This window comes from Oncorhynchus masou, unplaced genomic scaffold (assembly GCF_036934945.1).
Source record: "Oncorhynchus masou masou isolate Uvic2021 unplaced genomic scaffold, UVic_Omas_1.1 unplaced_scaffold_671, whole genome shotgun sequence".
Lineage (NCBI taxonomy): Eukaryota > Metazoa > Chordata > Actinopteri > Salmoniformes > Salmonidae > Oncorhynchus > Oncorhynchus masou.
Window position 1 is genome coordinate 357,601 of NW_027013158.1, and position 17,500 is coordinate 375,100.

General features: G+C 53.1%; 1 pseudogene; it reads left to right on the top strand.

The window, feature by feature from the left end:
- The first annotated feature begins 5,568 nt into the window (after window positions 1–5,568).
- LOC135536849 (pre-B-cell leukemia transcription factor 1-like) overlaps window positions 5,569–17,500 on the top strand; it is a 52,989-nt pseudogene continuing 41,057 nt past the window's right edge.

A 17,500-nucleotide genomic window follows, 5' to 3' on the forward strand; every position in this document is an offset into this window, starting at 1 on the left:
CCCCCCTCTCCTCTCCCCAGTCCCCCTTCCCCTTTCCTCTCCCCAGTCCCCCTCTCACTTTCCTCTCCCCTCCCCCTCCCCCTTTCCTCTCCCCAGTCCCCCTCTCCTCTCCCCAGTCCCCCCTTCCCCTTTCCTCTCCCCAGTCCCCCTCTCACTTTCCTCTCCCCAGTCCCCCTCCCCCTTTCCTCTCCCCTCCCCCTTTCCTCTCCCCAGTCCCCCCTCCCCTTTCCTCTCCCCTCCCCCTCCCCCTTTCCTCTCCCCAGTCCCCCCTTTCCTCTCCCCAGTCCCCCTCTCCCTTTCCTCTCCCCACTCCCCCTCTCCCTTTCCTCTCCCCAGTCCCCCCTCTCCTCTCCCCAGTCCCCCCTCTCCTCTCCCCAGTCCCCCCTCTCCTCTCCCCAGTCCCCCTCTCCTCTCCCCAGTCCCCCTCTCCTCTCCCCACTCCCCCTCTCCCTTTCCTCTCCCCAGTCTCCCCTCCCCTTTTCTCTCCCCAGTCCCCCTTCCCCTTACCTCTCCCTTTACTTTCTACTCCCCCTCCCTCTCCCAGCCCGGATGTCAATCATCCTGAAAGGAGGCAGGCTAATGACCCAATGTTCTATCCCCACCCCCTCCTGCCATGGCAACCCAGCTGTCAATCTAGCAGGAGAGTGAGGAGGATGAGGCTTTCTGACATTCCCTCTGCTTCATTTATGGTTCAAACTGATCCAGTATGATCTTACAGCAAGCACAAAGTACTTCACACACACACACACACACACACAAACACAAACACAAACACACACAGAGAGAGAGAGTGATGTATAATTGAGTCATTAGCTGAAGGCGTGGTCTCTGTCAGTCTGCTGTCTCTATTGGCAACAGCAGCTAAACAAAGACACCATGACTCAATCTGAACACACACGGCCCAAACAGAACCCCTTTGGAACCCTGAACTACTTTACACCAGAATGGCACCCTTTTCCTGTGAAGTGAACTACTTTAGACCAGAATGGCACCCTTTTCCTGTGAAGTGAACTACTTTAGACCAGAATGGCACCCTTTTCTCTGTGAAGTGAACTACTTTAGACCAGAATGGCACCCTTTTCCCTGTGAAGTGAACTACTTTAGACCAGAATGGCACCCTTTTCCCTGTGAAGTGAACTACTTTAGACCAGAATGGCACCCTTTTCCCTGTGAAGTGAACTACTTTAGACCAGAATGGCACCCTTTTCCCTGTGAAGTGAACTACTTTTGACCAGAATGGCACCCTTTTCCCTGTGAAGTGAACTACTTTAGACCAGAATGGCACCCTTTTCCTGTGAAGTGAACTACTTTAGACCAGAATGGCACCCTTTTCTCTGTGAAGTGAACTACTTTAGACCAGAATGGCACCCTTTTCCCTGTGAAGTGAACTACTTTAGACCAGAATGGCACCCTTTTCTCTGTGAAGTGAACTACTTTAGACCAGAATGGCACCCTTTTCCCTGTGAAGTGAACTACTTTTGACCAGAATGGCACCCTTTTCCCTGTGAAGTGAACTACTTTGAACCAGAATGGCACCATTTTTCCCTGTGAAGTGAACTACATACTTTTAACCAGGACCTAAAGGGCTCTGGTCAAAAGTAGTGATTCCATATGTGTTATGCTATATTGTTGATGTCTTCTCTATTATTCTACAATGTAGAAAATTGTCAAAGATAAAGAAAAACCCTTGAATGAGCAGGTGTGTCCAAACCTTTGACTGGTACTGTATATAAACAGCAACATGGACACATGTTGGACACACATCGACAGATACATGTTGTGTCCTTTTGTAATGGTTCAATAAGGAGGACGAGGCCTAACGCTGTGTGTGTTGTGTACATTCAGACCTGGATATCCACTCTACATATTCCACGTTGTTCAGTTGGTCCACTGTTTAGGTAGAAACGCTATAGGCACCATTAGCATAACGCCTAGCAACCACGGGGTCAAAGAGGAGTGGAGGCTATGATTGGCGGAGGAGGGGTGAGTGATGGTAATGATGATGATGGTCGAGTGACACGGCTTTGTTTTGTGTTCAACATTAGCAGGCTAATCATGCACACGCTACGTCACGTCTACAAAGCTGAGGAGACATCAACATGGATACCATTTAGCAAGAGGATAAATAACAGAACCATTTAGGCTACTATTCCAGTGTCCCAAATTGCAACCTATATAGGGCATTTATTTTAGTGAAAAAAGCCTAGGTCAAAACGACTGCTCTATGTAGGGAATTGGCCATAGGACTTTTTAAAACGTTTTTTATTTTTTACTTGTACCCCTTTTTCTTCCCAATTTCGTGATATCTAATTGGTAGTTACAGTCTTGTCCCATCGCCGCAACTCCCGTACGGACTCGGGAGAGGCGAATGTTGAGAGCCACGCGTCATCCGAAACTCGACCCTGCCAAGCCACACTGCTTCTTGACAGACAGATACATGTTGTGTCTGGCTGGCTTAACCCGTAAGCCAGCAGGACCAATGTGTCTGAGGAAACACAGTACAACTGGCAACTGTAGTCAGCTTGCAGGCGCCCGGACCGCCACAAGGAGACGCTAGAGAGCGATGGGACAAGGAAATCCTGGCCGGCCAAACCCTCCCCTAACCCGGACGACGCTGGGCCAATTGTGCGCCGCCTCATGGTCTCCCGGTCACGGCTGGCTGTGACACCGCCTGGGATCAAACCAGGGTCTGTAGTGATGCCCCAAGCACTGTGATGCAGTGCCTTAGACCTCTGCGCCATTTGGCAGGCCCCTGCCATAAGGCTCTTGCCAAAGGTAATGCCCTATGTAGGGAATAGGGTGCCATTTGACCAAGTGTAGGCTGTTGTAGCCAACCTGTATCAGTGTCTGTATGTGTCTATGTATGACTGGTGGGGCCTGAACCCTTGTCTCCTGCTCAGGAAACCAACGTCTCAAACATGAGAACAAGAGGAAATTCTCTCTTGGACCAAAAGGGTGACACTGATTTCAAGTGACAGGCACTACCTCGTCACGAGAGCGTGAGACCAACTCACCGCCTCTACATGTATGTGTCTGTAGCATGTTCTGTGCCTGTAGCATGTGTCTATGTCTGTAGCATGTGTCTGTAGCACGTTCTGTGTCTGTAGCATGTTCTGTGTCTGTGTCTGTAGACTATCTGTAGCATGTGTCTGTAACATGTGTCTCTAGCATGTGTCTGTAGTATGTGTCTGTAGCATGTATCTGTAACATGTGTCTGTAACATGTGTCTGTAACTGTAGACTGTGTCTGTAGCATGTGTCTGTAACATGTGTCTGTAGCATGTGTCTGTAACATGTGTCTGTAGCATGTGTCTGTGACTGTATGCTGTGTCTGTAGCATGTGTCTGTAACGTGTGTCTGTAGCATGTGTCTGTAACATGTGTCTGTAACTGTAGACTGTGTCCGTGACATGTGTCTGTAACATGTGTCTGTAGGCTGTGTCTGTAACATGTGTCTGTAGACTGTGTCTGTAACATGTGTCTGTAACATGTGTCTGTAGCATGTGTCTGTAACATGTGTCTGTAGCATGTGTCTGTAGCATGTGTCTGTAACATGTCTGTAACATGTGTCTGTAACTGTAGACTGTGTCTGTAGCATGTGTCTGTGTCTGACTGTGTAACTATGACTATGTGCGTAATCTTTATGGTATAGGTGGCAGGGCTGCTCTCCCCACAACCCGTGTTCTCTGGATCAAGCCCGTCTCTGTCTGCTACACTGGTGGCAGCAGTGGGATCAGTGCGGCATCTTAGGGTCATTTGCAATGAGTAGAGAGAATGTCTAATTCCAGCCATCTTGGTAGGCTGGTCGGCCTGAAACTATTGCTCTGGTTGACCCAGGCTCCTGACTTCATAGTGAACGGGCCCCTGACTTCATAGTGAACGGGCCCCTGACTTCATAGTGAACGGGCCCCTGACTTCATAGTGAACGGGCCCCTGACTTCATAGTGAACGGGCCCCTGACTTCATAGTGAAAGGGCCCCTGACTTCATAGTGAACGGGCCCCTGACTTCATAGTGAACGGGCCCCTGACTTCATAGTGAACGGGCCCCTGACTTCATAGTGAATGGGCCCCTGACTTCATAGTGAACGGGCTCCTGACTTCATAGTGAACAGGCTCCTGACTTCATAGTGAACGGGCCCCTGACTTCATAGTGAAAGGGCCCCTGACTTCATAGTGAACGGGCCCCTGACTTCATAGTGAACAGGCTCCTTGAAACGTGAGGCTTTCATATGGCTGTCTTGGGGTGGGACAGTTAGGCTACATGACAAGGCCCTCCAAGCCATCACAACAACAATAACACAACTGTCAACAATGCTGCTTGTTTCCATGGTGCTGCTGCTGCTGAACACCATATGAGAGCTGAGAGGAGCCCACCCCAGCGGTGAGATGTGGAATTGCATATTATCCTCCCCAGCGTGCGCTGTATGTGTGTGTGTGTGTGTGTGTGTGTGTGTGTGTGTGTGTGTGTGTGTGTGTGTGTGTGTGTGTGTGTGTGTGTGTAGTGGGAGAACGGGCCAGGCGAGGGAGCCGGATAAAGAAAGGAGAGCAGAGGAGAAGGAAAAAAACTGCCGAGAAGAGAGGGGAGCAAGCAACGCTATTCGACCAACGGATAGGACAAGGCCAGCCACGGCTGGTCGGACGGGTTGGAGTTTATTCAAATAATGTATTTTATTCCGTCGTTTTATTTGATCCTGTAGGCTACTAGCTACAATACTTCTTCCCAGCCGTGCAGGTTTTCCTGGGAAAAGAAGGCAACGAAAACGGACACGTTGGGGATTTCTGTGGACTAGTAACGTTAGCCGAGCTGTTGTAGGCTAGTGTGGCGCTACTCTTCTTTCTCATTGTTAGAAAAACACGGAGATACATGGTGGTTGGATTCCAAACTGGTTCGCCTACATTCCCCGTCGCTTTCCACGAGACAGCGTTTGGATATCGGTCGGATTATTAATTTGTCGAACGCAGGAGTAACATTTGTGACAAGCTCGTCTGCTAATTGTTGCCATTTTTCTCCCTGGCAGCGGCAGCTCGGTTCGTTCTCCCTCCCCCTCTTTGTCGTTCGCCAAGCTGACCATTTTAAAGGCAGCTCTACCTTTCCAGGCTTTATTTTTTCCCCCGTGGCCTCCTCGCTCCCTCTATCAGCCTCGACCGTGGAACTACTGTTAGAACCCTGCACCCGTGTTCGACTCGGAATGCAAAATAAATCTAGGCCGGGTTATGCCAAAGAAAATAGTGTTTATTTGTTTACAAATACTGTGTAGGCCCAGATCGACCGTTTACTTGCTTTTTTGTTTTACTTGGACAATTGCATGTTTACAGCTTGCTTGCTGCTATTGGTCATTTGAACGAGCAATGGCATTTTGTAGTTAGTTTGATTTCTTCCTTTGTTTATTGGCTACTTTTCATAGTTTAGTTTGTCTTCCTTTGTTTATTGGCTACTTTGAAACACTCGGTGTTTCGAGTCAGGGACATTAAACTGTAAAAGGCAACTGGCCTGGGCTACCTCTGGGGAAAAAATATACTATCTTCTCATCTTCCTCCCCTCATCGGACAACGGTCACCTTTTCCTCCCTAGTTTTGTCGCAAAAACGGCGAGATTTTTCTGAAAGGCATGGAGGACCAGGCCCGCATGATGTCGGGTCTCGTCGGGCTGTCCGGACTGTCTCAGGTCGACGTGGGGACCATGACGCCGGGAGGAAGCAGCACTCCCTCGGCCAGCCGCAGCAGGACATCGGGGATATCCTCCAGCAGATCATGGCCATCACGGACGAGAGTCTCGACGAGGCCCAGGCCAGGTAACACCTTCCCCGAGGAGAGGAGGGCTGGGGCACAGGGGAGAGATCCATATAGACAGGGGATCCAGGTTGATGTCACCACTCTTATATGATCCAGGATCATTATACGACATATTAGACCTGAGCTTATGTTTTATGTGGTGTAAAGATAAAACTGACCCAAGATCAGATATTAGTGGCAACTCTTTGCTTGGTGAATAGTAAGAAGCAGGGAACATGATGGAGTACGTGGATCCAGGGGAGAGGAGCCTGCGTGGTGAATGTCTGGCCATAATAACAAACTGATTTCACATCGTCTCTTTGACACTCACACAGGCTACACACCACCAGTCCCAGTGCGCTGGTCGGTTACAGCGGTGGTCATTAATTCAGGCTGGTTCATTAATAGTCTCTCATGTCGTTATGGCACCAGTCTGTGTGCGCAGGCTGACCTCGCTTTTATTTACTGTACTTTACTGCGCTGTGACGTAACGTTGAGCTCCACACTCAAGACCGTGTAATTTGCACCTGCCGCGTTTTAAAATCTACACGAGGCGATTACATTTTTATTAGCAGTATGCTTTCAGTCTGTTTTCCTTCTGTCTCTCTGTTGTTATTCTGTTTTTATTCCCTCCACCTCTCTCTCTCTCTCTCTCTGTTGTTATTCTCTCTCCTCCTCCGCTCTTCCTTTATATAAATACTGTTAACTTTGACGACCGCCCGGCGGACTAATTAACTAGAATGAGTTTGCTGAGGCCGCCTTGATTGATCGGTCATCACGTCATTAACATGGAATAATGACAAAGGATCTTACCGCGACTGGAGAGGGGGTGGCCCCGCATTTGAAATGGAGATGGCCGTTTTGGGTCTGGTGGTGGCGGTGTGTCAGGTGCTTTAGGTCGCCAGTATGTTGGAGGGCTGGAGGTGTTTTAGTCAGCGTTTGGTGTGAGTTTTCTTGTCCGTGATTGAAACTCGGATCGGATTTCACACGGCGTGACCCCCAGTGGCTGTAAATAGCCTGCTGGATGCTGCTGCTGACCCCGCTGGTGTCTGTTTTACGTGTCGCAGCCCGGCAAGCGGCTTCACAGAAACATTTACGTTATATGTGTTAATCTGTGATGGATTTATTACTTTACTTATAGGCCTGTAAACCCATTACTGAACTATAGAATGAACCACTGACATTAACATTGTTGATCTGTGATGGATTTATTACTTATAGGCCTGTAAACCCATTACTGAACTATAGAATGAACCACTGACATTAACATTGTTAATCTGTGATTTACTTTAGGTTAGTTATATAGGATTACAGGTCCAACCAATACAACTAGAATGAACAATTTACACTGTGTTTATTTTCTATGGAGTGGTTAATTACTTTACTGACAGACCTATAGGTCTCACCGTTACAAACAAATGGACTAAACTGTAGAATTACACTTCTATTACCGTCTTATTACAATATTAATAAATACATTGCTGAAGCTGTATTGGTGAATTGGCTCCTTTTATAGTAGTGTGATGTATCACCTACATCTGTGCTGCTGTTCTGCCAGTATCACCACACAGACACACAGGCAGACAGACAGACAGACACACAGGCAGACAGACACACAGACAGACACACAGACAGAAATACAGACAGAGACACAGACAGACACACATACGTAAATACAGACAGACACACCGAGAGACACAGACGGAAATACAGACAAGACAGACAGAAATACAGACAGATACACATACAGACACACAGAAATACAGACAGACACACAGACATAAATACAGAGAGACACAGACAGAAATACAGACAAGACACACAGACAGACATTCTCTCCCTCTCCTCTCGTCCCTCCTGGGTTTTTGTCCTGTTCATTGTGAGAGGAGGGATGCAATCAATTCTCGGATAATACCGCACGAGAGAGCAGCTGTCCCCACACACACACACACACACACTCCGTTACCAATATAGCTAGGCTCCAAAGACCTAAGGATACCTTTTGTATGGTTGTTGGAGCCTTCGTCCACTCAGTGAATTCCCCATATTAAAGACTAGCTGTGTATTACTCATTCATGGGTGTGTTATGGCGGTGTGTGTGTGGTTGGGGTATCATCCTGGTCTGTGGTGACAGTAGAGGCTGTACAGGCTGGGGTATCATCCTGGTCTGTGGTGACAGTAGAGGCTGTACAGGCTGTAGTATCATCCTGGTCTGTGGTGACAGTATAGGCTGTACAGGCTGGGGTATCATCCTGGTCTGTGGTGACAGTAGAGGCTGTACAGGCTGTAGTATCATCCTGGTCTGTGGTGACAGTATAGGCTGTACAGGCTGGTCAGTGGTGACAGTATAGGGTGTACAGGCTGGTCTGTGGTGACAGTATAGGCTGTACAGGCTGGTCTGTGGTGACAGTAGAGGCTGTACAGGCTGGTGTATCCTGGTCAGTGGTGACAGTATAGGGTGTACAGGCTGGTCTGTGGTGACAGTAGAGGCTGTACAGGCTGGTCAGTGGTGACAGTATAAGGTGTACAGGCTGGTCTGTGGTGACAGTAGAGGCTGTACAGGCTGGTCAGTGGTGACAGTATAGGCTGTACAGGCTGGTCTGTGGTGACAGTAGAGGCTGTACAGGCTGGTCTGTGGTGACAGTATAGGCTATACAGGCTGGTCTGTGGTGACAGTATAGGCTGTACAGGCTGGTCTGTGGTGACAGTATAGGCTATACAGGCTGGTCTGTGGTGACAGTAGAGGCTGTACAGGCTGGTGTATCCTGGTCAGTGGTGACAGTATAGGGTGTACAGGCTGGTCTGTGGTGACAGTAGAGGCTGTACAGGCTGGTCAGTGGTGACAGTATAAGGTGTACAGGCTGGTCTGTGGTGACAGTAGAGGCTGTACAGGCTGGTCAGTGGTGACAGTATAGGCTGTACAGGCTGGTCTGTGGTGACAGTAGAGGCTGTACAGGCTGGTCTGTGGTGACAGTATAGGCTATACAGGCTGGTCTGTGGTGACAGTATAGGCTGTACAGGCTGGTCTGTGGTGACAGTAGAGGCTGTACAGGCTGGTCTGTGGTGACAGTATAGGCTGTACAGGCTGGTCTGTGGTGACAGTATAGGCTGTAGTATCATCCTGGTCTGTGGTGACAGTATAGGCTGTAGAGGCTGGTCAGTGGTGACAGTATAGGCTGTACAGGCTGGTCTGTGGTGACAGTATAGGCTATACAGGCTGGTCAGTGGAGACAGTATAGGCTGTACAGGCTGGTCTGTGGTGACAGTATAGGCTGTACAGGCTGGTCTGTGGTGACAGTATAGGCTATACAGGCTGGTCTGTGGTGACAGTAAAGGGTGTACAGGCTGGTCTGTGGTGACAGTAGAGGCTGTACAGGCTGGTCTGTGGTGACAGTATAGGCTGTACAAGCTGGTCTATGGTGACAGTAGAGGCTGTACAGGCTGGTCTGTGGTGACAGTAAAGGGTGTACAGGCTGGTCTGTGGTGACAGTATAGGCTGTACAGGCTGGTCTGTGGTGACAGTATAGGCTGTACAGGCTGGTCTGTGGTGACAGTATAGGGTGTACAGGCTGGTCTGTGGTGACAGTATAGGGTGTACAGGCTGGTGTATCCTGGTCTGTGGTGACAGTAGAGGCTGTACAGGCTGGTCTATCCTGGTCAGTGGTGACAGTATAGGCTGTACAGGCTGGTCTGTGGTGACAGTATAGGCTATACAGGCTGGTCTGTGGTGACAGTAGAGGCTGTACAGGCTGGTCTGTGGTGACAGTATAGGCTGTACAGGCTGGTCTGTGGTGACAGTAGAGGCTGTACAGGCTGGTCTGTGGTGACAGTATAGGCTGTACAGGCTGGTCTGTGGTGACAGTATAGGCTGTACAGGCTGGTCTGTGGTGACAGTATAGGGTGTACAAGCTGGTCCGTGGTGACAGTATAAGGTGTACAGGCTTGTCTGTGGTGACAGTATAGGCTATACAGGCTGGTCTGTGGTGACAGTAGAGGCTGTACAGGCTGGTCTGTGGTGACAGTAGAGGCTGTACAGGCTGGTGTATCCTGGTCATTTATTTATGCTCCCTTTTTCTTCTTCTTTTCCATTCTCTCTCGTCCCTCTGGTTTCTCTCATCCCTCTGGTTTCTCTCATCCCTCTGGTTTCTCTGGTTTCTCTCATCCCTCTGGTTTCTCTCATCCCTCTGGTTTCTCTGGTTTCTCTCATCCCTCTGGTTTCTCTCGTCCCTCTGGGTTCTCTGGTTTCTCTCATCCATCTGGTTTCTCTGGTTTCTCTGGTTTCTCTTATCCCTCTGGTTTCTCTGGTTTCTCTGGTTTCTCTCGTCCCTCTGGTTTCTCTGGTTTCTCTCGTCCCTCTGGTTTCTCTGGTTTCTCTCGTCCCTCTGGTTTCCCTTGTCCCTCTGGTTTCTCTTGTCCCTCTGGTTTCTCTGGTCCCTCTGGTTTCTCTGGTTTCTCTGGTCATAGATTATGTAAGAAGCAGTGTATGTGAGCAAAGTTGAGCGGTCGGAAATTCCGCTCATCATTCCACCGCCCCACAACCATTCCACCGCCCCACAGCCATTCCACCACTCCACAACCATTCCACCATTCCACCGCCCCACAGCCATTCCACCATTCCACCGCCCCACAGCCATTCCACCGCCCCACAGCCATTCCACCATTCCACCGCCCCACAGCCATTCCACCATTTCACCGCCCCACAGCCATTCCACCACCCCACAGCCATTCCACCGCCCCACAGCCATTCCATCGCCCCACATCCATTCCACCGCACCACAGCCATTCCACCATTCCACCGCCCCACAGCCATTCCACCACCCCACAGCCATTCCACCATTCCACCGCCCCACAGCCATTCCACCACCCCACAGCCATTCCACCATTCCACCGCCCCACAGCCATTCCACCATTCTACCGCCCCACAGCCATTCCACCGCCCCACAGCCATTCCACCATTCCACCGCCCCACAGCCATTCCACCATTCCACCATTCCACCGCCCCACAGCCATTCCACCGCCCCACAGCCATTCCACCATTCCACCGCCCCACAGCCATTCCACCACTCCACCGCCCCACAGCCATTCCACCGCCCCACAGCCATTCCACCATTCCACCATTCCACCACCCCACAGCCATTCCACCGCCCCACAGCCATTCCATCGCCCCACATCCATTCCACCGCACCACAGCCATTCCACCATTCCACCGCCCCACAGCCATTCCACCACCCCACAGCCATTCCACCATTCCACCGCCCCACAGCCATTCCACCACCCCACAGCCATTCCACCATTCTACCGCCCCACAGCCATTCCACCGCCCCACAGCCATTCCACCATTCCACCGCCCCACAGCCATTCCACCATTCCACCATTCCACCGCCCCACAGCCATTCCACCGCCCCACAGCCATTCCACCATTCCACCGCCCCACAGCCATTCCACCACTCCACCGCCCCACAGCCATTCCACCGCCCCACAGCCATTCCACCATTCCACCATTCCACCGCCCCACAGCCATTCCACCACTCCACCGCCCCACAGCCATTCCACCGCCCCACAGCCACTCCACCGCCCCACAGCCATTCCACCATTCCACCGCCCCACAGCCATTCCAGCATTCCACCGCCCCACAGCCATTCCACCGCCCCACAGCCATTCCACCATTCCACCATTCCACCGCCCCACAGCCATTCCACCACTCCACCGCCCCACAGCCATTCCACCGCCCCACAGCCACTCCACCGCCCCACAGCCATTCCACCATTCCACCGCCCCACAGCCACTCCACCGCCCCACAGCCATTCCACCATTCCACCGCCCCACAGCCATTCCACCATTCCACCGCCCCACAGCCACTCCACCGCCCCCACAGCCATTCCACCACTCCACCGCCCCCACAGCCATTCCACCGCCCCACAGCCACTCCACCGCCCCACAGCCATTCCAGCATTCCACCGCCCCACAGCCACTCCACCGCCCCACAGCCATTCCACCATTCCACCGCCCCCACAGCCACTCCACCGCCCCACAGCCATTCCACCATTCCACCATTCCACCGCCCCACAGCCATTCCACCGCCCCACAGCCATTCCACCATTCCACCATTCCACCGCCCACAGCCATTCCACCGCCCCACAGCCACTCCACCGCCCCACAGCCATTCCACCGCCCCACAGCCATTCCACCATTCCACCATTCCACCGCCCCACAGCCATTCCACCGCCCCACAGCCACTCCACCGCCCACAGCCATTCCACCGCCCCCACAGCCATTCCACCGCCCCACAGCCATTCCACCATTCCACCATTCCACCGCCCACAGCCATTCCACCGCCCCACAGCCATTCCACCGCCCCACAGCCATTCCACCATTCCACCGCCCCACAGCCATTCCACCATTCCACCATTCCACCGCCCCACAGCCATTCCACCACTCCACCGCCCCACAGCCATTCCACCGCCCCACAGCCATTCCACCGCCCCACAGCCATTCCACCACTCCACCGCCCCCACAGCCATTCCACCACTCCACCGCCCCACAGCCATTCCACCGCCCACAGCCACTCCACCGCCCCACAGCCATTCCACCACTCCACCGCCCCACAGCCATTCCACCGCCCCACAGCCATTCCACCGCCCCACAGCCACTCCACCGCCCCACAGCCACTCCACCGCCCCACAGCCACTCCACCGCCCCACAGCCATTCCACCGCCCCACAGCCACTCCACCGCCCCACAGCCATTCCACCGCCCCACAGCCATTCCACCACTCCACCGCCCCACAGCCATTCCACCGCCCCACAGCCATTCCACCGCCCCCACAGCCATTCCACCGCCCCCACAGCCACTCCACCGCCCCACAGCCATTCCACCATTCCACCACCCCACAGCCACTCCACCGCCCCCACAGCCATTCCACCATTCCACCGCCCCACAGCCACTCCACCGCCCCACAGCCATTCCACCATTCCACCGCCCCACAGCCACTCCACCGCCCCACAGCCATTCCACCGCCCCACAGCCATTCCACCATTCCACCGCCCCACAGCCATTCCACCATTCCACCGCCCCACAGCCATTCCACCGCCCCACAGCCACTCCACCGCCCCACAGCCATTCCACCGCCCCACAGCCATTCCACCGCCCCACAGCCATTCCACCATTCCACCGCCCCACAGCCATTCCACCATTCCACCGCCCCACAGCCATTCCACCGCCCCACAGCCATTCCACCGCCCCACAGCCATTCCACCATTCCACCGCCCCACAGCCATTCCACCGCCCCACAGCCACTCCACCACTCCACCGCCCCACAGCCATTCCACCATTCCACCGCCCCACAGCCATTCCACCGCCCCACAGCCACTCCACCACTCCACCGCCCCACAGCCACTCCACCGCCCCACAGCCACTCCACCGCCCCGCAGCCATTCCACCGCCCCACAGCCATTCCACCATTCCACCGCCCACAGCCACTCCACCGCCCCACAGCCATTCCACCATTCCACCGCCCCACAGCCATTCCACCGCCCCACAGCCATTCCACCGCCCCACAGCCATTCCACCGCCCCACAGCCATTCCACCATTCCACCGCCCACAGCCACTCCACCGCCCCACAGCCATTCCACCATTCCACCGCCCCACAGCCATTCCACCGCCCCACAGCCATTCCACCGCCCCACAGCCATTCCACCGCCCCACAGCCATTCCACCACTCCACCGCCCCACAGCCATTCCACCATTCCACCGCCCCACAGCCATTCCACCGCCCCACAGCCATTCCACCGCCCCACAGCCATTCCACCGCCCCACAGCCATTCCACCATTCCACCGCCCCACAGCCATTCCACCATTCCACCGCCCTACAGCCATTCTACCGCCCCACAGCCATTCCACCATTCCACCATTCCACAGCCATTCCACCGCCCCACAGCCATTCCACCATTCCACCGCCCCACAGCCATTCCACCATTCCACCGCCCCACAGCCATTCCACCGCCCCACAGCCATTCCACCATTCCACCGCCCCACAGCCATTCCACCATTCCACCGCCCCACAGCCATTCCACCATTCCACCGCCCCACAGCCATTCCACCATTCCACCGCCCCACAGCCATTCCACCGCCCCACAGCCACTCCACCGCCCCACAGCCATTCCACCATTCCACCGCCCCACAGCCATTCCACCGCCCCACAGCCATTCCACCGCCCCACAGCCATTCCACCGCCCCACAGCCATTCCACCATTTCACCGCCCCACAGCCATTCCACCGCCCCACAGCCATTCCACCAATCCACCGCCCCACAGCCATTCCACCGCCCCACAGCCACTCCACCGCCCCACAGCCACTCCACCATTCCACCGCCCCACAGCCATTCCACCATTCCACCGCCCCACAGCCATTCCACCGCCCCACAGCCATTCCACCATTCCACCGCCCACAGCCATTCCACCATTCCACCGCCCACAGCCATTCCACCGCCCCACAGCCATTCCACCGCCCCACAGCCATTCCACCATTCCACCGCCCCACAGCCATTCCACCGCCCCACAGCCATTCCACCGCCCCACAGCCAATCCACCGCCCCACAGCCATTCCACCGCCCCCACAGCCATTCCACCGCCCACAGCCATTCCACCGCCCCACAGCCATTCCACCGCCCCACAGCCATTCCACCGCCCCACAGCCATTCCACCGCCCCACAGCCACTCCACCATTCCACCGCCCCACAGCCATTCCACCGCCCCACAGCCATTCCACCACTCCACCGCCCCACAGCCATTCCACCGCCCCACAGCCATTCCACCGCCCCACAGCCATTCCACCGCCCCACAGCCATTCCACCGCCCCACAGCCATTCCACCGCCCCACAGCCATTCCACCGCCCCACAGCCATTCCACCATTCCACCACTCCACCGCCCCACAGCCACTCCACCACTCCACCGCCCCGTGAGGAAAAACGCTCCGCGCTCACAAAAAAAAAAACTGGCTCTCCAAATTGCCTCCATTTATCCCCATTTAACCAACACCCATCTATTTGGGTGACTAGCTGGACCTACCGTTTGGTTCTGGACACTACGTCACCACACTCCCTCTCCTGGTCCTCCTCATCTTTGTAAGTCACCTTGATTTTGCACCTGTGTGTGTTATCAGCTTCTTTATGAACTCCATGTCAGCAGCTGAAGCTTAGGGACTATAGCAGCACACAAGTAGACTACAGGTGCATGCTGGGCCAGGCAAGCCCTGAGCTCGTGATGTGCACTGAGGGAAATTGGAGCGGGTGAGAAGGCCGACCCTCCAGCCTTTGGGAAACTCGCTCTGTCCCCACACTCTGGTAATGGAGGAGCTCCCGACAGTTTGGTTTTCTCCTCGCTCCTCTCTATTCCTACTCCTCGCCTCCTCTCTCTCCTCCCTCTCTCTTCTGAGTTGAGGCAGATGTCATAGGTCTCCAGCCTCACTCCTCTCTCTCCTCCCTCTCTCTTCTGAGTTGAGGCAGATGTCATAGGTCTCCAGCCTCACTCCTCTCTCTCCTCCCTCTCTCTTCTGAGTTGAGGCAGATGTCATAGGTCTCCAGCCTCACTCCTCTCTCATCTCCTCCTCTCCTCTGTAGAGTATAGATTGGGCCTGTAAAGGCTGGGTTTGGTGTTTTCAAAGTGGCAGCCTTAAAAATGGTCCGTCTACACGCTAAACATGTAGACGTACAGGGTGACCAATCCGCTTCCTGATGGCCAGGAGTGTGTGGTTGTTTCTGTGCTTCTAAATGACTCACTAATGTAGTGGCTCTGGATCAGAGAGTCTGCTAAATGACTCACTACTGTAGTGGCTCTGGATCAGAGAGTCTGCTAAATGACTCACTACTGTAGTGGCTCTGGATCAGAGAGTCTGCTAAATGACTCACTACTGTAGTGGCTCTGGATCAGAGAGTCTGCTAAATGACTCACTACTGTAGTGGCTCTGGATCAGAGAGTCTGCTAAATGACTCACTACTGTAGTGGCTCTGGATCAGAGAGTCTGCTAAATGACTCACTACTGTAGTGGCTCTGGATCAGAGAGTCTGCTAAATGACTCACTACTGTAGTGGCTCTGGATCAGAGAGTCTGCTAAATGACTCACTACTGTAGTGGCTCTGGATCAGAGAGTCTGCTAAATGACTCACTACTGTATTAACTCTGGATCAGAGAGTCTGCTAAATGACTCACTACTGTAGTGGCTCTGGATCAGAGAGTCTGCTAAATGACTCACTACTGTATTAACTCTGGATCAGAGAGTCTGCTAAATGACTCACTACTGTAGTGGCTCTGGATCAGAGAGTCTGCTAAATGACTCACTACTGTATTAACTCTGGATTAGAGCATCTGCTAAATGACTCACTACTGTAGTGGCTCTGGATCAGAGAGTCTGCTAAATGACTCACTACTGTAGTGGCTTTGGATCAGAGAGTCTGCTAAATGACTCACTACTGTAGTGGCTCTGGATCAGAGAGTCTGCTAAATGACTCACTACTGTAGTGGCTCTGGATCAGAGAGTCTGCTAAATGACTCACTACTGTATTAACTCTGGATCAGAGAGTCTGCTAAATGACTCACTACTGTAGTGGCTCTGGATCAGAGAGTCTGCTAAATGACTCACTACTGTAGTGGCTCTGGACCAGAGAGTCTGCTAAATGACTCACTACTGTAGTGGCTCTGGATCAGAGAGTCTGCTAAATGACTCACTACTGTAGTGGCTCTGGATCAGAGAGTCTGCTAAATGACTCACTACTGTAGTGGCTCTGGATCAGAGAGTCTGCTAAATGACTCACTACTGTATTAACTCTGGATTAGAGCATCTGCTAAATGACTCACTACTGTAGTGGCTCTGGATCAGAGAGTCTGCTAAATGACTCACTACTGTATTAACTCTGGATTAGAGCATCTGCTAAATGACTCACTACTGTAGTGGCTCTGGATCAGAGAGTCTGCTAAATGACTCACTACTGTAGTGGCTCTGGATCAGAGAGTCTGCTAAATGACTCACTACTGTAGTGGCTCTGGATCAGAGAGTCTGCTAAATGACTCACTACTGTAGTGGCTCTGGATCAGAGAGTCTGCTAAATGACTCACTACTGTAGTGGCTCTGGACCAGAGAGTCTGCTAAATGACTCACTACTGTAGTGGCTCTGGATCAGAGAGTCTGCTAAATGACTCACTACTGTAGTGGCTCTGGATCAGAGAGTCTGCTAAATGACTCACTACTGTAGTGGCTCTGGATCAGAGAGTCTGCTAAATGACTCACTACTGTAGTGGCTCTGGACCAGAGAGTCTGCTAAATGACTCACTACTGTAGTGGCTCTGGACCAGAGAGTCTGCTAAATGACTCACTACTGTAGTGGCTCTGGATCAGAGAGTCTGCTAAATGACTCACTACTGTAGTGGCTCTGGATCAGAGAGTCTGCTAAATGACTCACTACTGTAGTGGCTCTGGATCAGAGAGTCTGCTAAATGACTCACTACTGTAGTGGCTCTGGATCAGAGAGTCTGCTAAATGACTCACTACTGTAGTGGCTCTGGATCAGAGAGTCTGCTAAATGACTCACTACTGTAGTGGCTCTGGATCAGAGAGTCTGCTAAATGACTCACTACTGTAGTGGCTCTGGATCAGAGAGTCTGCTAAATTACTAAAATGTAAACGGTCTGATATACCACAGCCAATCAGCAATCGGGGCTCGAACTGAACCACCCAG